Raw genomic sequence first — 21735 nt, 5'->3', positions numbered from 1 at the left:
CGCTTTTTTTAGACATCGAAATGTAAAGTATGAAATAAATTAAGCAGTTTTGATACAGTGTTAATTACTCGTAATTGAGTAAGATTTTAGAAATATTCTGTTTCTTAACGGTTATCCGTTAAGATTTATATCTTAAGTCAACTACACCTGCCGCTATATATTCGCGTAGAAGGATTAATACGAGTCCAAATCCAAGCAAGAGAATTTTTGAAAAATTATTTTTCAAAATTTTGAGAATTTTGTGAAAATTTGCAAGTTTTTCTCTTTGTTTACTTTAAAATTAGAATTTTATATTTTTTAAATGATATCCGAAGTGTATATTATAATAAAATACAATGGAGGCAAAAATATACTTATTATTATAATTTTTTTTTTTGCTCTTATGATCTCATAGGATCATTTTAGTTCAATTTCTGGGCCAGTCCATTTTGTAATCGGTTCTTCTTATTCACGAATCGTGTGAGTTGTTTTATTCTTGCTTCTTTTCTTTTTGAGGCGTTCTGATCTTTGGCGCCTGTCTTCGTCTGAGTATACCCTGTTGGATTTCTTTTTGATTTTAGGTTCAAATGTTGTCCTATTATTTTTAATTAGTTAGTCGTATTTTTCAGATTATATGATTATATCTTCTTTGGAGATTCTCAACTTTTCCATATCTTTTCGGACTTACTTTATTCATTTCGGTTTTGTTGTTCGTTCCCAGTATAAGTTAATTAGTTTGAGTTTGAGTTTGGGTTAAAATAAAAGACCAAGTCTCGGTCGGCGGGGTCGTCCCTGCGGGAGCCTAGGCTCTTTGTGGGGTCGGCGCTGTCGATTAGAGGCCAAAGGCGTAAAGACCGAGTCCCGGTTCCCTGCTGAGGCGCTGGGGGACGGCATAGCCGGACCTTGGCTCTAAAGCGGGGGATTAGAGGCAGGCAATGCAAAACAAAAGATCCGAGACCGGGGAGGCCAACCTGCCGTGCCGGACGTATAGCCGGCGGGTGGGGGACGCCTCCTTTGAGAGTAAAAGGACACTCTCCCCGACTGAGTATACTTAATTGGATATCCGGTCGGGGAGAGAATGGGAGAAAAAAAAAGTATAAGTTAATTATTTGGTTTGCAAGTCTGGTGTTTTCTGCTCTAAGTAGGTGCCCCAAGAATGAAATTCTTTTTTCTGAAGAAATTTGTTAATGGGGGTTATTATTTTATATACTCTTCATTTGGGATTATTCTCCACTATGTTTTTCTTATTTATGCGATTTCCGACTATCTTCCTTTCTATCTTTTCGATCCTTTCTACTTCTCCAATTTTGTATGGTCCGAAGAGAGTCTCGCTGGCGTTCTGTATTTCTGGAAGAATTACTGTTTTTGTCGATAGGCATTTTTTATTGTATGTGTTTTGGGTAGTTATTAATGATTTTTTAAGTTTCTCAGTTCTTTCTTGCCGGTTTATTTTCTCACTGCTGTTATACGTTATGATATCTCCTAGGTATTTAAATTTTCCCACTAGTTTCACTTTGTTTCCGTTTACGTTTACATGATTAATGCATAGTGGATCCCTGACCGTAATTTTACTTTTTTCATATGGTATTTTCAAACTTATTTTTTCAGCAACTTGTTTCAGTGTTTCTATTTGGGTACTAGCTTCTTTCTTTTATGGTGTTTGAGAGGAGGGCTAGATCGTCCGCGAAACCCAGGCAGTTTACTTTAATTTTTGCTCCAATTTTTATTTTTTTCTGATTTAATTTTCTCCATTCTCTAATCATATATTCTAGTGCGCAGTTAAATAATAATGGGGATAATCCATCTCCCTGTCTCAATCCCGTTTTTACTTCAAATGCATCTGATATATCTCCTCTGAATTTAACCTTTGACATTGTGTTTTTTAAAGTTAGGCTGATCATTTTGATAAGTTTTGGATGCAGACCAAAGTTGCTTAGTATTTTTAACAGGGATTCCCTATGTATGCAATCATATGCCTTTTTAAAATCTATAAAGGATATTACCACTTGTTTGTCTCTCGATTTGTAATAATCGATGAGTTTTAGGTTTAGTATCTATTACGTGCAATCTAAGAAGGATATCCCTCTGTAATTATCTGGGTTTGTCTTTTCTCCTTTTTTGTGGATTGGGCATATTATTGCTATTGTCCATTTTTCTGGGATTTCGTAATTTTCCCATATTTTTTGGATCGCTCCTTGTAGAGTTATCGCATTTTCTCTTGCGTTTTTCCATAATTCTGCAGTTAGTTGGTCTTCACCGCTGGTTTTGTTGCTTTTTAGTTGTTTAATTGCACTTTTTAATTCTTCTTTTGTTGGTGTTTGTATATTTTCTGTTGGGGGTTTTATTACTGTGTTTGTATAGATATCAAATAGGGTGGTCGGGTTTTCGAAATTCAGCAGCTTTTTGAAACTTTTAGTCATTATGTCCGCGTTTTATTTATCATTATGTGCCATTACTCCATCTTTGTTTTTTAACATTACTGTTGGTAGTGTATAAGTTCTGATCTCGTTTTTAAATGTTTTGTAACATTGTCTGGAGTTATTTTTCGTGAAGTCATCTTCTATTTGATTTAATTGATTGTTGTGAAATTTTCTTTTAGCTGCTCTTGACTCTTTTTATGTTTGTTTTCGTTGTTGTATTAGTTTTGTGTGGTTTTCTTCTGTTTTATTATTCTGAAACTTTATCCACGCTCTATGTCTAGCCTCCACTGTTAAGTCGCAGCAGTTTTTCAACCGTTGGTGATTTTTCCTTTTATTAGGTCGGGCTAATCCTGCCGCTATATTTTTTAATTTTTCTGTTAGTTGTTCTATTTTAATATTTATTTCCATTGTTTCTGTATGTGTTGTGTTTTGTGCATTGTTTTGGATGTTTTCTTGATTATATGTTCTTTTGGATTTTGTAGTTTTTTTATTCTTTTTTCTGGTGTTAGTTTAATTTTTGTTTTGGATAAATAACGGTCAGAACCTAGGTCTACTCCTCTCATTACGTTTACGTTATAGATTTCTCTGTGTTGGTTCTTATCCATACATACGTGATATAGTTGATATTCTCCCTTTCTCCAGTCTGTGTGTTTCTATGTTTTCTTTTTATGTGGTTTTCTTTTGGGCCGTGTTTATTTAATCAAGAGATTGTGGTTTCTGCATGTTTTTATTAATCTTTTGCCGTTTGTGCTTGTTTTTCTTTGTACTGGCCAATCTCCCGATTTTTTCTTTCCCTGTTACCTAATGTTACTTACGTTGAAATCTTCTAATAAGATTTTAACATGTTTAGGTGGTATGGTTGTAAGGATTTGATCTAACAGCTACCAAAATTTTTCTACTTCTTTGGGAGGTGCGCTGTTTTTGTCATTTGTGGGCGCATGCACATTAACTAGTGTATACATTTTATTAGCAGATTTGATTGTTAGGCTGGTTATTCTATCTGTATAAGATTTAAATCCTTTAATTGATTCCGTTATAGAATTTTTTACTATGAACCCAGTTCCAAATTGTGGTACGTTTTTCATTACCCTTTTTCCTGAGATACCTTGGTATATTCTGTACCCTAGCGATTCATGCGGGTCTTATGTCGTGTTCCTCATTTATTGTATTACTAGTATTGTTATTTTCTGCTCTGTGAGATTATCTAGTAAATTTTTTAGTTTACCTGTTTTTTCTAGCGAGTTTATGTTTATTGTTGCAATGTTTGTGAAATTATGCGGTTTTAGAATCTGTTTGGGTGTATTCTGACTCGTCTGTCGATTCTTTTAGTTGGTCGCCCCTCTATCCGATGGCAACTTTTCCCGTTTTACATTAACAGAAGGGGTATTATCACCAAAAGAACTTTCCAGGATTTATCTGATAAAATAACCCAGCAATTGCGACTCCTCCGGAAAAGGGGACGCATTGCTCCCTCCTTACAGGTAGTGCCCCGTTGTGGCGTATTCCTGCTAGCCTATTAAGAGTTAGCACCGAAAGGACTTCAGTGGACGGTCTGAAGGGGAATTACGTCGGGAGGACAGGCTTTATAAGCCTAGCCTTCCGCGGTCGGCCCATGAAATGGGTTCGATAAAGCTGGTTTAACAACGGATTGGAATGCAATTAAATCCGTCTTAAATTCACTAAAATAATAATAGACAAAACTTGAAAAATTAGATCCGCGATTAAAAAAATAACCCTTTTAAAAAACAAGCCCGATTAGAACGATCCAGCAGCAAGGGACTCTGTCCAGATTCTGCGATAAAGTAGGGAGTAATAGACTCCTGCCAGCTTTGCATTCCATTCCAGGATTTATCTTTGCTGTGCGGGGATAGGTCCGAGGTTACAACTACAAATGTAATTTGCAGAGGATATCAGTTCAGCCGCACAATTTGCGTTCAGACGCTGATCACTAAGCCGCTTGATTCAAAACAGACGCCAGTGAATTTGTTGTTAAATCATTTTGGTCCGCGGGTGGTACTTTATTTCCCACCTATCCTGTATATATACAGAGCATTCCTCTATCCGCCTCCTGGGGACGCGCTAGATTGGAGTTAATTTTAACTCCAGGTCTGGATATACTTATTTATAATAAATAAATTTTATTATTGTGACGTCCTGTTACGGAAAATATCAATGACTATTAATTATTTATTATTACGACAAGTTGCTAATTAAAAGTTCTCGCTTATAACATGTTTTTTAATTCTTGTTTTAAATACTACATTTGATACATGGTAATGGATCGAGGGGTACAAAGTTAGTTGTCAGATGGGCTGAATCCATGAGTCGATTAGTCGATTCAAAATAAGACTAGCACGAATAATTAGTTTAAAATATATTGTATCGATAAATATTGTATATTCTGTAAATAATATTGTATTTATGTCGAAATTGATTATTAAAAACCGGCAAATATTTAATTCATTATGTGAGAAAATTAGTAATTAAATCGCTATAAAAGAATAACTATTTACCAATTATTTTTTGCATTTTAAAATAATTTGTTTTCTTTTAATTTTTACCTTTTATTTTTAATTTCACTTTATAAAAGTAAAGTAGTTATTTATTTAAATGAATTAGATGATGCATTATATAGATGGTGTATTTTCATGTTTTGTTGAGACTAGCAATTGTTTTACGTTCTGAACCGAATTTTTTTATTTTCCTATCACCCTTACATGTCTGTAAACTTTCAAATATGTTCCGTAGGTTATATATATATTATATTTAAGTTTATCTTTAAAATATTAGAAAATTAAAATTAACGAACCGGCCTTACATTCTAACATAAAACTTTCTGTTCGTACTCTAACACTCGAATTTAATCATTACCTGGTGAGATAAGATGTAAATATCTTTTCTCAAAGATGTGATAAAACTAAGTTAAAAAGTGTGTTTCTGTAAATTTTTATTAAACAGCAATAGACATTAAGTAATATTAAAGATAATTATGTATCATATTTAACACAAAGGTGTAAGTGAAGGTTTCCTTGATAATTTTTTGTTTGCAAATTTTCACCAACTTTGAAGGTTATTTTCGTATAATAAGGATTAATTTTGACATTTTTGCTGTACTGTATTAATTTGAATAATTACGATTATTAATACCTTTAGTAGTCGTGTAATAACGTAATTAATATTATTTGTATATGTATCTACGATGTCGATTAACATTTTAATTTCATCATTATTAATTAATTTCATTATTATTTCCTCAAAGTTTTTTACTTCCTTGTACGAAGTAAAGGAAGTATTGTGATCACGAAAAATTTCGGTTTTCAGATTTCAACGAAAATATCCATCTTGACCATCCCTGAATCCATTTTGTCTAGTTTCGTCGTGACGTTGTATGTAAGTACGTACGTACGTATCTACTTATGTCTCGCATAACTAAAAAACGATTAGCCGTAGGACGTTGAAGTTTTGGATTTAGGACTGTTGTAATATTTAGTTGTGCACCTCCCCTTTTGATTGTAATTGACTGGCCCGAAAGTATCAAAAATAGCCCAAAATCCCAAAAAATTGGTTTTGGACTTTTTTTAACTGCAGAAAAAAAATCCCTCATCGAGAGTTTTTCAACAATATATCATAAGTAGTACTTATTTTCATTGGTTCCAGAGTTATAGCCAAATAAAATTTCAGTTAATGAAATATTTGGATCTTATAAGAGGAAGGCATATCGGTTCAAATCCGACTTCATCTGCTTTTTTTGTAACTTCTTTTTTAATTTAATGTATTAATTTATTAATAATTATAAATCTCTGATTCTAAAAGAATTTTTGCAATAAATAATAATTCAATAATAACAATTTAAAAAAAATCAGAAGTTATTGGTGAAAAAATTTTTACGTACTTTTAAAAATATTTATAAGTAATTTAATAGGCGTACAAGGAAGTCATATGGTGTCCACATCAGATTTTTAAAAAAGATTTAGTAGCATAATCCTTTTTAGCGGATTTCCAAATTGTTTGGCAGTTGTTACGCCCGTTCATGTTTATATACACACGTATATATGTATAAGACTTTTTCGCCTACTCTACTGGACGCAAGCCTAAAGAGATTTTGACGAAACTTAGCAGGGTGATGTATGCCTATTGCGAATAAAACGTTATTGATTTTTTAAGTGAATCGGTTAACAGAAACCGGATTTAAAACCAAAAATATAGACTTTTCGTCGCTTTATTTTCCAAAGTATTTACAGCAGTGCAACGTCCTTTCATTCTTAACTGAAACCGGAAATCTGCCTTCTGACGCACTTCCTGCGACAGAGTTTTTAATAGTACTGTTCCCGGAAAACACTTTTTTCTCATTCTTAACCATAAGATGGTAATAATCTACCGGCGATGTTTCTTTATTATAAGCTAACCGCAATTATTAGATATCAATTTATATTAATTTTATTATTATTATTTTTTAAATAAGTTAAACCAAATTATAAATCACCGAAATAAGATGATAAGCTTTTTCTTTAAAAAAAAAAAAAATGACAAAAAAATCTTACCAAATGTAAAAAATAATACTTTTTTAATTACTATTTAAAAATTGACTATAAGCGTTAATAAGTTGGTACTTACAATTTAGACAGAAGAACTGATTAAAAATTGTTTTATTTTTTAAAGATTTTTTTATTTACTTTACTTGTATTTAAAACGTGGGTATACACGTTTAAAATATAAGTATGGAACAAGCCTGGAAGAATGAAACAAAAACAGCAAAGAAATTAAGGGACGTTACACCTGCATTTTGATAAAAATAAGATGAGGAATGCTAGAAACTAGGTACGGTCAGAAATAAAGTAAGGCTGTTAGGAGATTAGACATGTATGTTAAATAATGATTTTTCGAAATTTTGCAAATTATTGTCTTGGAGTTTTTTTTATGAATACTAAAATAACTTCAGACTATATATATTTTGGACTGTTGTGTAATAATCAACAAATAATCAGTGATTGTGACGAAAACAGGAAAAATATCTTCAAATCAATAGCAATAGGTTTGCCACGCAATTTTTCGTTTCAAAATCTTTCGCTTAATTTAATTGATAAATACGTCTAATTGATAATTTTAATGCATTCCTGCTTACATACATGCAATAAATCCGAAAATATTTTTTAAAATGTTTAAACAATTACCATACTACAAATTGAAACAGAAGTAGTGTATATTAAAATAAATTTATTTATTTACATTTTTTCAAGTTTTATGAAAAAAAAAAATCGGTTTGTTTTATTTGTCATTACTTCATATCCCATGTAATACTTTAATATATATATATTCATATATTACCCTTATATTCATAGAGTTTTACGTTAAAAATTTTTATATTCAAATAAAATAACAATCAGCAATCATGAAATTCAATTTCTTTTCTAGATTCTTACAGATATTATTATTTCTAAATACTTTTTTTTTTATCTTCAGTCATTTGACTGGTTTGATGCAGCTCTCCAAGATACTATGTAATATTAGTATGTATAAAATGTATACTATGAATACTACGTATAATATTACTATGTAATATACTATGCGATTTTAAATACTATGTAATGAAAAATTATCTATGTTAATGTCAATGTAAGAAAAAAATAAAAGTTAAAAAATTCATACGAGACCTCTCAATAGGAAATATGCAAATAAACTATTTTAATCACTCAAAAATTTTCAAATGGAATTTACTCGAAATAGGACTTATACGAGGTGTGATAAAAAAATACGGTGAATGAATTTTTATAGCGGCAACTGCCGACGCTACATCCATATGCTGTAATTTGACCAATAGCGTGATCAACTGAGACAGGCAGGGACAAGTTGTAACACGTTCGAGCTTGCCAGTCAGCTGCCAGAGCCGCTAGAGGGAGGTTGTGTTTATCGTGTCTGTCGCGCAACATGGATTTTGAACAACGCATTAACATTAAGTTTTGTTTTAAGTCGCAAAAGAGTGCCAAAAAAGCTCACGAAATGTTAGAATCGGTGTACGGCGATAATGTGGTACCTTTGAAGACAAGTGGTGTACAAGTGGTATGACCTATTTAAAAACGGAAATGAGTCTGTTGAAGACGAGCAGCGTGCGGGACGTCCAGTAACCTCAAAAACAGTTGAAAATGTGCAAAAAGTGGAAACAGTGGTTCGTTCAAACAGGCGAATGACTATTCGAGAGCTATCGGAAGACCTTAACATCTCGTACGGATCCGTTCAAAGCATTTTATCTACGAAGAAAGCGACCAGAAAAGCGACTAATGGCTTCCTTCTTCACCACGACAACGCGCCGTGTCACACCTCGCTTCTCATTCGCGAGTTTTTGGCCGAAAATGGTGTTCCTGTCTGTCCACATCCGCCATACTCACCATGCGACTTTTGGCTCTTCCCAAAAATTAAAACTGTGCTTAAAGGAAAACGTTTTGACACCATTGCTGACATTGAGAGGGCCACGACCGAGCAGCTGAAAGCCCTTCCGAAAGACGCCTTCCAGAAATGCCTTCAGTAATGGAGTAAACGTTGGGATAAGTGCATTACTAGCCAAGGACAGTACTTTGAAGGAGATTAAATCGAATTCTATGTAACCTTATTACTTTTTTAATAAAAAATTATTCACCGTATTTTTTTATCACACCTCGTATATATAAAACCTGCCATTTTTTATTTTAATCAGGGGGCCTCTTCTACCACCTTGCAAAAATGCATCAATAAATCCCTTTGTAAGCCGTCAGCCTGTTTTTCTTAACTTTAGCTTTGATTGATAAAATCTCTTTAGGTTTGGTCATGGAAAAATATTGAAATCATCAAGAATAAAAATTCTTTAATCTGTTTGATAAATTTTGCTGTAGATATAATTTTAAAACGTTTGATGGGAACAATAAAGAAATTTCATCTACAAAATAAAAAAAAAACAAAGTGCGAATCAATCCACCGTTCTTCTTGAATACGCGGTAGCGTCTCAGCCAATCAACCGGAAAATCCCGGGTTCTAATTCCGGTCAGACATGGTATTTTTATTCTGTACAAATTTCCATTCGGTAATTCCACATCACAAGCTTCCAGCTTATGTGGTGAATTAATCATTAAATAATAAATATCGGTTCATTTCTTGTCAATTATGACATGAACATACGAGGCTCGGCTGATAAATTTTGCACGTACTCGTATATGCGTAGCATGGAAATGAAAAGAGATATTGAAATGAAATAAAAAATGAATAAAGGTACAATACCTAACCTACAAAATGAAGTATTTATTTTTCACTATAATTTCCGTTTAGACCGATACTCTTTTACCAACGTGTGACTAGTTTTTGCATTCCGTCACAGAAAAATTCTGGCGGTCTTTCTCGGATCCAAGTGGCCACAGCTTCTTTCACCTCATCGTCGGTGGTGTAATGATTACCTTTGAGGTCCGGCTTTCGATGAGGGAAGAAGTGGAAGTCGCACGGAGGCAAATCCGGCGAGTATGACGGATGCGGAGTAGGCTCAAACTTCAGCTTGCGGAGAGCCATCGGTGAGCTTTTGTTTTTTTTTCCCCCTACATCCCTGGGCCGGACATCCAATTAAGTATACTCGGCCCAGAGACGTGTCTTTTGACTCTAAGGCGATCTTCCCGCCCACCGGTTTTACACCCGGAACGGCAGGTCAACCGCCCCGGTACTAGATCTTTTCTAGCCTGCCTCTAATCCCCGCCGACGAGGGCAAAGCCCGGCTATGCCGTTCCCCACCCCCGCCGACAGAAACCGGGTCTCGGTCTTTATACCATTTGCCTCAAACCGGCGCGACCAGCACAAGGAGCGCGCGCACCCCCAAAACCAGCCACGCCGGCCGGGTCTAGGTCTTTTAATTTTATCCCCGCGAAATCTCCCCGGAGTCCCCGTCCCCTCACCGAAACCTGCACGCCAGGGCGTACAGGCTCTCAGAGACGGGGCTGTCCACCTATCCCTATTTACGATTGAACCTAACGATTCCTTCGTCGCGCCTCCTCTTCCTTAGTGCGAAGTCGTACAGTCGAAATTGTTAAAAACGTTCCAGTTCTGCTCCCTCCTTAGCGACCACTCTACTATGTTATTCGCGTTCAGGTTATCGACTGCTATGAATTGTCTGTATTGTGCCCATCTTCGGCATTCGAACATCGTATGCTCTGCGTCGTCAACCTCCTGGCAGTAGTCGCAGTTGGGTGTGACTCTCTTGCCGAATCTTTTTAAATAGTAACCAAAACATCCATGACCCGACATCATCTGTCTTATGTAAAAGTTCACCTCGCCATGTTGGCGATCCAGCCGTGCGTCCAAATCACTTATTAACCTTCTGGTCCAGGCCGCAGCGTTAGTCTCTGCCTGTACTTCCTTCCACCACTGTCGGGTTATCGCCTCGGTCTCAGCTCTATTACACCCTTCCGCTCTCGCTTTCCTGCTCTTGATCTGAAGTTCTATCGGCGGGACCGACGCAAGCACACATATAGCTTCATATGACAGAGTAATACCCTGCCACCACTCCCAACAATGCCGTTCTGTGCATTCTTCGCAGTTTATCCTTGTTTCTTTGTATCCTGATTGCATCAACCCAAACCGGCGCCGCGTATAACGCCGCAGACACCGCCGCCGACGCAATCAGTTTCCGTTTGGAGGCCCCCGGTACTGTGTGTTCCACGAATAATCTCCTGATGGCTTTTATGGTGAGCCCTACTTTTTTGTACACATTTTCTATATGCCCACCAAACTTGAGACTTTTATCTATTGTCACCCCTAGGTATTTTGTATCCTTGACCTCAGTTATAACCTCTCCACGGATCACGACCCGAACGCCGCGCAGTCTTCTCCTACCCGTGAAGAGGATACACTTGCTTTTTGCCGGGGACACCTTCATGTTGTTTATTAGCCGGTTGTCTATGGGTTGGAGGGAGCGATTTGCTTTATCCTCTGCATCACCAATTTCCTTATCTTCCACCAATAGTGCAATGTCGTCAGCGTAAGTGACTACGCTGACTCCTTCCGGATAAGGCAACCGGAGCACCCGGTCGTAAAAGATGTTCCATAGCAAGGGGCCTAACACAGACCCCTGCGGAACTCCACCGAAGACCGGAAATCTCACCACCCCCTCCAAAGTGCGAACCTCCGTCCATCTATCAGACAGGTAGCAGTCAACCTGGTTTAGCAAGCGGTCACTAACATTCATTTCTCTGAGCGCCGCTACAATGGCCGTCCACGGTACCGAGCCAAACGCATTTTTGATTTCTAACTGGACCATCAATGGGATCCTTCTGGTCCTCCAAGTACCGCTTCGTACCTCCGCCGCCCAGCTAACCACCCTGTTTATCGCATCCAGTGTCGAACGGCCCTTACGGAATTCATATTGCTCCAAATGTAGGCTTCCGTTTAGGTCCAGCTCCTCTTGGATCCTGGTAGCAAGAAGTCTCTCAGCAGCTTTACCCGTATTATTTATGAGGCTGATAGGATGGTACTCGCAAACGCCTGGGTTTGTATTCGGTTTAGAAAGAAAAATCGGTGAGCTTGCGAGGTATTCATCGTACATAGATTTTACAGTAACCCGATTGCTCGATAATATGGCCCGCTCGTTCTTTAAATATGCCTGACTGAATAGCGATGCGTTGCTGCGTGATTCCCGGCCGCTTTGAAGCAAATCGTCCACCTCTTTTCGATGTTTCGTCAGTCACAGAAACTGGTCGTCCGCTGCGATGTGCGTCCTCAATTGTCGCTTTACGAGCTTCACATTCGCGAAATTTCAACGCCTATCTATTCACAGTACTCTTATCAACATTTTCACTACCGTAAACCGCTTTTAATCGATGAAAAATATTCGTAGGATTCACATTTTCTGCTGTTAAAAATTCGATCACCGCGCGCTGTTTTAACCGTGTTGATATATTGGCCGGCCACTTTAACTGCTACTGAAAACAAACAGGTAAACGGATTTCAACGCGTTATCGCAGGTTTATAGAGGGGAGGGGGATTTTAGCTATCAGTTGCTGCCACGCCCAATTCGATAGTACCTTTTGTCTCTGCGTAGCACGCTAGTGTGTAAAATTTACCAGCTGAGCTTAGTACAGTTAAAAAGATATTTACACGAGGTTCGACTTAAAAACCTCTAAGTTTTGTAAAGTCGATTAAAAAAAATAACACCGTAATTATTATCATGCAGAGTTAGTTAATTGATACTTCAGCAATCGGATGTAAAAATCTCGTTTACTAGTATTTTCTACTAAAAGAAGAAATCCAGTAAAACTAACTACAAGTGGCGGTAAAAGACAAAAACGTTGCTTACAGTAATGCTGATGAAATTTCTCGTAAATTACATAGAGAGTTTTTCTCAATGATAAAGTTGAAAATTATTATTTTTAAGACGATTATGTTTATTATTAGCTTCATTATTTCTTATTTCCTTATAAAAAAACATAAATAAAGGATTACTTTTCACTTATTTTTCTCTCACTTACTGGTTTTCTTCATTATCCAAGTTCAATTGAGTTTAACAAATTCCTTGGTAACCTGATTAGATTTGAAGTTATTTCTCATTATTCTTGTTGACGTTATCATTGTTTTGCGTTAGATTTTTATCTCGTATGTTCAACTATATACTATATAAATCCAAAACTATCTCCGTATTCATTGAATTTTCATAAAAAATCAAGAAAATAATTTTCCAAAATTTTCGGGAAAAAATTACTAATACACTTCTGAATTCAAGACAACCTTAGTTTTTTCTGAATGTAGTCAACCTAATTTAACTAAATTTTTATCAATAAACAAACAAATCTTGAAAAAAAATAAGACGATACTTTTTCAATTTTTATTTCAAAATTCGTGGTTTTCAATTTGATGCTAAAGTAGAAACAACTACTTACAATTTGTTAAGTTGTTATTTAAATAAAAAATTAAAAAAGTATTGTTTTATATATTTTAGTAATAGATGTTTTTATTAAGTTTTTAGTGAAATAACATTTTATGTACTTTCATTAAAAAAAAAGAAAAAAGTATTTATGTAATTTAATAAGCGTACAAGGAAGTCTTGTGGTGTCCACATCGGATTTTTTCAATTAAATTTTTATGAGTTTTTATTACGATATTTATTCTTTATCAACTTTATTAATCTAATAAATTCTCAAACAAATTTAAATAAACTATAATTTTTAATTTCAGCATTTTCAGCAATATATACCACCAATGTATCGGAATTCTATGGTTCTATTTGTCAGAAAAAAAAAATTAAACGCATATGTAATGAGATATAATGTGCTTTAGCAGTTTTCATTTTAACATGATTTATTTACTATGAATGAACTTTTGTAATGTTTAAAAGAAGTGAAAATTTAGTGAATAAAAGATTAATTTGAAGTAAATTTTTTTAGTTTTCTAAAAGGATTGCCTATCACTTTTTTCCATTTCTTTGGCAGTTTACTGTATTTCAGTAAAAAATTTCAAGGGACTAGATTTAAGAATAAGTGAATGAAATCTGACGTCTCACAATCAATTTTTCATACTGAAATAAGCTGAAAGAGTTTTGTTTTCGTGTTCTATAGTTTTGGTGTAATAATTTTTTTTCGATATAAGATTCCACTGTTACAGTAGACCCCAGTCGTTCAGCTTGCTGCTTTGATAACTTTAAATTGCGTGCTAAGTCATTAAGTTCGTGTTGTTGAATTAAATGAGATTTCTCATGAGATGCAGGAAGAAATTCTTCAATATTCTCTTCATCATCTACTTCATTTTGAGATTGTTTTTCTAGCAATGTCGGATTGGGTGCTGGTAACTCCTGTACGGTGTGGTACGGCTTTACAGCTGAAGATAGATCTGGATACTTATGAACTTTCTATTTTTTAATGAAAATCCAAATATATTTGCCATACAAAAGTAATAGTCGGTGAAACGGTCGTTACGTTCACGCCAAAGCTTCGGTACAGCAATCGGCATGGCTTGTCGTTTACCCTTCAACCATCAGTTAAGTTACTGAGCACGATATGCAAGTAACAATGGGGTGCCGAAATTTTACCTTGAACCCTTAGTGCGCCGATCAAAATAAAATTTATAAGCTATCTTTATCGTTTCAGAAATAGTCTTTCTTTAAAATTTAGGCTTACATTTACCACAGACATAATAGAAATTTTCTGAATGATTTGCACATCCACTAACTTTTGCAAAAGATTTGAAATATTTTAACTCTACGTAATTCTAAAATAAATTTTATTAATATCACAGAAAATGTTTAATTCATCGTGAAACATGCAAACGGATCAAAATACAAAGCTAAACAATTTATTCAAATATACTTCTAACGTTACTGAAAATAACCTAACATTATTGTTTTAAGTTAATTATAAAATTATAGTGTTTAAATCCTAGTAAAAATTATTTCTTTTTATACAGATTTGAGTACTAGACAGTTGTAGTTTGGTGGTTGGGGATCAATTAAACACACGTCTCAGGAATGGTCGGCCTGAGTCTTTATAAGACTACACCTTGTATACACGTCATACTACGTAGCATACATCTAGTATAATTGGCTGTGTGGGGAATTACTTATTTATTGTTCATTAGGTGAACAGATTACAACGTTCATTAGGAAAAAAATATTATAGTCTTAAAATAACTTTGTATTATTGAATTATGCACAGTAATGATTATTGTTGTTCTCCTTGACGAACTGATGGTATCGCAACCTTCCAGCTAGCTTTAAATCCTGGTCTGGCAAGTTATTTTTCAAATGCTGCAGAGATTTATCTCTGTAGTAAGCAGATCTTACTATATTAAATAAATAATTAAACAAGCTGAAACGTATGAAAACGTTACGCTATGAAAACGTATTTTTTTTTTTGTCTTCAGTCATTTGACTGGTTTGATGCAGCTCTCCAAGATTCCCTATCTAGTGCTAGTCGTTTCATTTCAGTATACCCTCTACATCCTACATCCCTAACAATTTGTTTTACATATTCCAAACGCGGCCTGCCTACACAATTTTTTCCTTCTACCTGTCCTTCCAATATTAAATCTACTATTCCAGGATGCCTTAGTATGTGGCCTATAAGTCTGTCTCTTCTTTTAACTATATTTTTCCAAATGCTTCTTTCTTCATCTATTTGCCGCAATACCTCTTCATTTGTCACTTTATCCACCCGTCTGATTTTTAACATTCTCCTATAGCACCGCATTTCAAAAGCTTCTAATCTTTTCTTCTCAGATACTCCGATCGTCCAAGTTTCACTTCCATATAAAGCGACACTCCAAACATACACTTTAAAAAATCTTTTCCTGACATTTAAATTCATTTTTGATGTAAACAAATTATATTTCTTACTGAAGGCTCGTTTAGCTTGTGCTATTCGGCATTTTATATCGCTCCTACTTCGTCCATCTTTAGTAATTTTACTTCCCAAATAACAAAATTCTTCTACCTCCATAATCTTTTCTCCTCCTATTTTCACATTCAGCGGTCCATCTTTGTTATTTCTACTACATTTCATTACTTTTGTTTTGTTCTTGTTTATTTTCATGCGATAGTTTTTGCGTAGGACTTCATCTATGCCGTTCATTGTTTCTTCTAAATCCTTTTTACTCTCGGCTAGAATTACTATATCATCAGCAAATCGTAGCATCTTTATCTTTTCACCTTGTACTGTTACTCCGAATCTAAATTGTTCTTTAACATCATTAACTGCTAGTTCCATGTAAAGATTAAAAAGTAACGGCGATAGGGAACATCCTTGTCGGACTCCATTTCTTATTAGGGCTTCTTTCTTATGTTCTTCAATTGTTATTGTTGCTGTTTGGTTCCTGTACATGTTAGCAATTGTTCTTCTATCTCTGTATTTGAACCCTAATTTTTTTTAAATGCTGAAATTTTATTCCAGTCTACGTTATCGAAAGCCTTTTCTAGGTCTATAAACGCCAAGTATGTCGGTTTGTTTTTCTTTAATCTTCCTTCTACTATTAATCTGAGGCCTAAAATTGCTTCCCTTGTCCCTATACTTTTCCTGAAACCAAATTCGTCTTCTCCTAACACTTCTTCCACTCTCCTCTCAATTCTTCTGTATAAAATTCTAGTTAAGATTTTTGATGCGTGACTAGTTAAACTAATTGTTCTGTATTCTTCACATTTATCTGCCCCTGCTTTCTTTGGTATCATAACTATAACACTTTTTTTGAAGTCTGATGGAAATTCCCCATTTTCATAAATATTACACACCAGTTTGTATAATCTATCAATCGCTTCCTCACCTGCACTGCGCAGTAATTCTACAGGTATTCCGTCTATTCCAGGAGCCTTTCTGCCATTTAACGTCTGCAGAAAACGTATAAATTATCATTTTCTTATACTTTCGTTGTTAATTAAAAAAAATGTCAGAACCATTATAATATGTAAATATTCAATAAATATTGCTTATATTTTATAACTATAAATTAATTTTGCATAAAGAAATGAAACTATTATCGGCGTAATTAATAATTCCAGCACAATATTTTTACTCTAAAATGTTTACTGAAAACTTTCAGAAGTTTCTGAAAACATTAAGGAGTTTAAGAAATACACGCCTAACAAATAAAAAGTATTCGCTTGCTTAAACTTCTCTAAAAATACTTTTGTATATCCTTTCAACGTAATCAGCTATAAACTAACGAATAAAATAATTATTTTTTTTTTTTAATTTGCTAAATGCTTGAAAACTAACACGTTAAAGAAACTGTGGAAGAATTCTAGAATCATTTGTTTTACTGTAAAACTATTCTTCATACACATACAACTTCGCTTTTAATCCTGACACGAATAACAGAAATTAAACTGTTACTGAGAAAAATGTGAATTATATTTGTTTTCACGGTCTTATTACCTAAAATTAGGATTACAATAATCTAATTATTCAATTGTAAAGTAGGTAATAGTTTTATCAAACAGCAAATCTAAATTACTAACAAATGTAATGAATCTGATCAAAAGTGTATTAAGTAAGTAAATTTATTGAAATAACTTATTTTCTTAACCGAAAGTTAACTACACTTAGCAGTATTTAGTACTGAACGGAAATGATAGTAAGAGTTAAAATTAGTAGGAAGCATGTGATTTTTTTTATGCAACATACGGTGAAATTGAACAAATTTCTCACCGTCTAATAATTTTTATTAATTTTTTCTCTTTAAAAAATTTGTGAAATGTGCCATCTAAACTACACGTATTTGCTTTAAATCGTGATACGATAACGTAAATTAAAATAAAGCATTATTTAAAAATATAATCCTATTTTCGTTTATCACTTAAAACAAAAAATAAATATTAAAATTAATTTAAATAAATAATTCTCAATTCACTGATCGGTTGTAAAGTAGCCGACCCTTTTTTTAGACATTGCAGTGTAAGGTATAAAATAGTAGTGAATGTGACCCAAAACTACACGTAATCAACTACATTCAAATCAACTACAACTAGCGCTATCTATTTATGAACGTAAACATTTGTAAGGATAAGACGAGTACAAACTAAAGCAAGAAGATTGCTGAATTTCTATGTGAAGTTTTGACATACTGTGAAAATGTACAAGCTTTTCACTATGTTTGCATTTTAATTAAAATTTTTTGTGTTGAAAGATTTCGGAACTATATTTTATAATAAAATACGATGGAAAATTATACTAAATGGTCTATAATAATTACATTTTATTATTGTGACGTCCTATTACGGGAAAAATCTATGGCTATTAATTAATTTGATTATTTCACGAAATCGCTAATTAAAAAGTTCTCACACGTGACATTTTTTTGTTTTAATCTTGATTTAAATACTAAATATGAAACGGTAATACATCTAGAGATCCGAGGTTATTTGTCAGAATGGCCGAGTCCATGAGCTGATCAACTGTTGAGTGAAAATCAGACTACCGTGAATAAATAATTTAAATAATATGTTAAAATAGATTATTAATTATTAGGAAATATTATAGTTAAATAAGCGAGAAGATTAACGATTAAATTTACAATTTAGTAGACGTCTTTTTGAATTTTATAATACATTTTTTACCTTTATTCAAAGAAAAGTCGGACGCGTAGTAAGAGGGGGATATGAAAATGAATTTTAATTACGTCTTGAGGTGTGAACACCACGAAAATACCGTTCACTTAAATTGTGATTTCCTTATATATTTATTTATAGGCATTTGTAAAAAACTTTTTTTGCGCGAAAATGTTCAAAACTATTTTATCTATTTCATTGAAATTTAGATATACTGTAGTAGTGTATCTGAAGTTATCCATGCGACAGATGTTGACGGTTTGTTACGTTCTCATTGAGTTATGCAAAATCTAAATTTGAAAAAAATTGAGCGGCCAAGTTAGAAGCGTTATTCGCTATGATGTTGCAAATTGGAACGTGAAAAAAATAACGAAAAGTCGGTTTTCTTGCTCAGAACTGCAAGATTTGTTTCAAATTTTTGCATATTATGTTGGTGTTTTTATCTTATTAGCTTAATATTTTATCTTTTTTATCTATTATTTTTTAAAAAGTAATTAATTTAATATTTAAATGAATTTGATTGTGCGTTGTTTAGATGCTTTGTTTTCATGTATTATTATTACAAAAAGTTATGTTTAGTTCGGAATTAGACTCCGTTACTTTCCTAGTATCCTAATAAAGCTTTTACATGTTTGTAACCCTTAAAATATATTCTGCAGGTTATGTAATATTTAAGATTACCTTAAAATATTAGAAAATTAAAATTAATACGATGTTCATATTTTTACTTTTATAAACTTTCTTTTTATACATTTACGGACAAATTTAATGATTATCTGGTGACGATATAATTAATATGGAGATAAACGTAAAGAAGTATTGCGTGAAACCTTTTTCCTATAAATAGTGTCTGCGTAACACCAATTATAAGGAACGCTTTAGGGATTGAATTATGGGTATGGAGAACATAGTTTAAACAAATGCAGATTAAAGAACAGATGACGAGAGTGAAAAAACTTAAAGTTCAACAGAATAATTTCATACAGGAAAGATAATTTTGCGAGAAGAGAATACTTGTTTAAAACATCACAAAAGAATTAAAAGAAAATGAGATTTATCAGGAACTCACAGAATAGCTGGAAAAAATGGAGATGGAAATATATATGCTGCAAACGAAACATGTATATGATGTTACGTAATAACATTAAAGTTACATCTCTTAAAATAAACTTTCTATTATCACGGAGTTCGTTAGAGCTTTGCCTGTACGAGGCGACGAAATCAACGAACTACATTTACAGTTCCAAACATGACTGAACCTAACAGTGAAATTAAAATGAAAAAACATTTATTTCAGTTCAATTAGATTGGTAGTAAAGAATACTTTCAAAATATAACTCGAATTTTGTTGAACAACGTTTCAACAATTTGATGAACTGCGGGACTTTTCATTTGATGAACTCCGGGACTCGAATATGTAATTTTTTCCATTTTTTTGTACTGCTATCTCGCCGCTAGATAGCAGTACATGATAGTACTAGGTAGCATACAAAAACTTTATAATGTACTTGAAATAATAAAATTTAAATGAAAATATACTGTAGCTTGTTTAAATAGTAAATATCTAAATGAAAGTACTGAAGATGAAACAATTTTTTTAATTCCTATCTCTTCTTAAAAAAATAAAAATAAAAGTTAATAAGCTTACAACAGATTATACTAGTTTTATTTTAGATAAAATCGAATTTAACAATAAAAATCAGGGTTACACTTACAAAGTAATAAGTGGAATATTACATCACGGATTTTCGATTCGTAAAGGTTTTATTAAAAAAGGAAAAAATATGGTATGATGTGAATGATGACTGTCAAAAAAAAAAAAAAAAATTGGCCGTGAAATTCAATATCTTTGTTCTAAGGCTATAAATTTTAATCATAAATCCATAAGATAACAATCAGTACTTCATTAAAAAAAAGTAAAAGAATAATCTAACAAAACGCAGTGATATCCAAAAAAAATTACAATGAAATTGTAAACCGTACAGTAAGAGTCTCGCACATATCATTTCTTCTGCTCAAAAAACAAAAATTTCTGTAATAGATATAAAACCGCTTTTTAACAAAACGATATTGATATTAAAAAAGTTAATACACTACATTTATATTATGATAATCTGTTATTAATTTAGAATTTTCTTTAAAATAAAAAGTTATACGTTAAATATATGTAATAGACAATAGATATATACAATGTTTAAGCGTTCCATATCATAGACAAAGTAAAAAAAATTGTTACGAAACTCTTACCGGTCCGATTTAATTTATATGTAATTCATATCACGTTTACAGAAATAATAGAATTCTTACGATTATTCTTTGCTTAATTAATGAAATCGGGCCGGTAAGAGTTTTGTAACAAATTTTTATTTTTTTTTGCTTATTATATGGTACGCGTACACATTGTATATTATCTATTATTGTATATTACTTAAACGAAATTCTAAATTAATAACAGATTTAGATAATAGAAATGTAGTGACTTACCTTTTTTGATATCAGTATAGTTTTGTTACAGAAATTTATATTGTTTTGTTAATTACATTACAGAAAGTTTTGTTTTTGGAGCGGAAGATCTTTCCTTTCTTTTTCTGTTTAGCCTCCGGTAACTACCGTTTAGATAAATCTTCAGAGGATGAATGAGGATGATATGTATGAGTGTAAATGAAGTGTAGTCTTGTACATTCTCAGTTCGACCATACCTGAGAGATGTGTGGTTAATTGAAACCCAACCACCAAAGAACACCGGTATCCACGATCTAGTAGGAACGGAGGATCTGCGCGACTCTAACCGTACGGTTTACAATTTCATTGTAATTTATTTTTTATTCTGTTTTAGATATTACAATGTATTATTACAATATTGAAAAAAAAATATTGGTGTTACAATATTATTTATGTATAGAATGATTTTGGTAACATTTCTGAAAGGAAAATTAAAACGGTGAAACTTAGTACGAAGAATAATTGATTCTTTATTTATGACAATTTTTATAGTACATGTACTCGATTACATTTTCTAAAACTTCATCTAATACTTCTTCCTGTCCTCCAAAAGTAGACGACCGTATCCAGGTTGATCATATTTATCCACGAGAAGGTATATAGGGTATAGGGAACAAAATACAACCAAACGGACCACATGGACTAAGCCCACGACGGAATCTATTACCTAAAAAATAAAAAAATAAAAATTAATTTAAAAAAATATTGTAGTTTAAAGTAGTAGCACAATTAATTTTAAACAAGTTTAATTTTAAAACACTCAACAAGGATACACAACGGCATAAAAATTTAAATAAAAAGAAA

The sequence above is a fragment of the Lycorma delicatula genome, chromosome 2, assembly GCF_047948215.1.
Source record: "Lycorma delicatula isolate Av1 chromosome 2, ASM4794821v1, whole genome shotgun sequence".
In the NCBI taxonomy this organism is placed as follows: domain Eukaryota; kingdom Metazoa; phylum Arthropoda; class Insecta; order Hemiptera; family Fulgoridae; genus Lycorma; species Lycorma delicatula.
The sequence above is the reverse complement of the archived record's forward strand: the minus strand, read 5'-3'. Positions refer to the sequence as shown.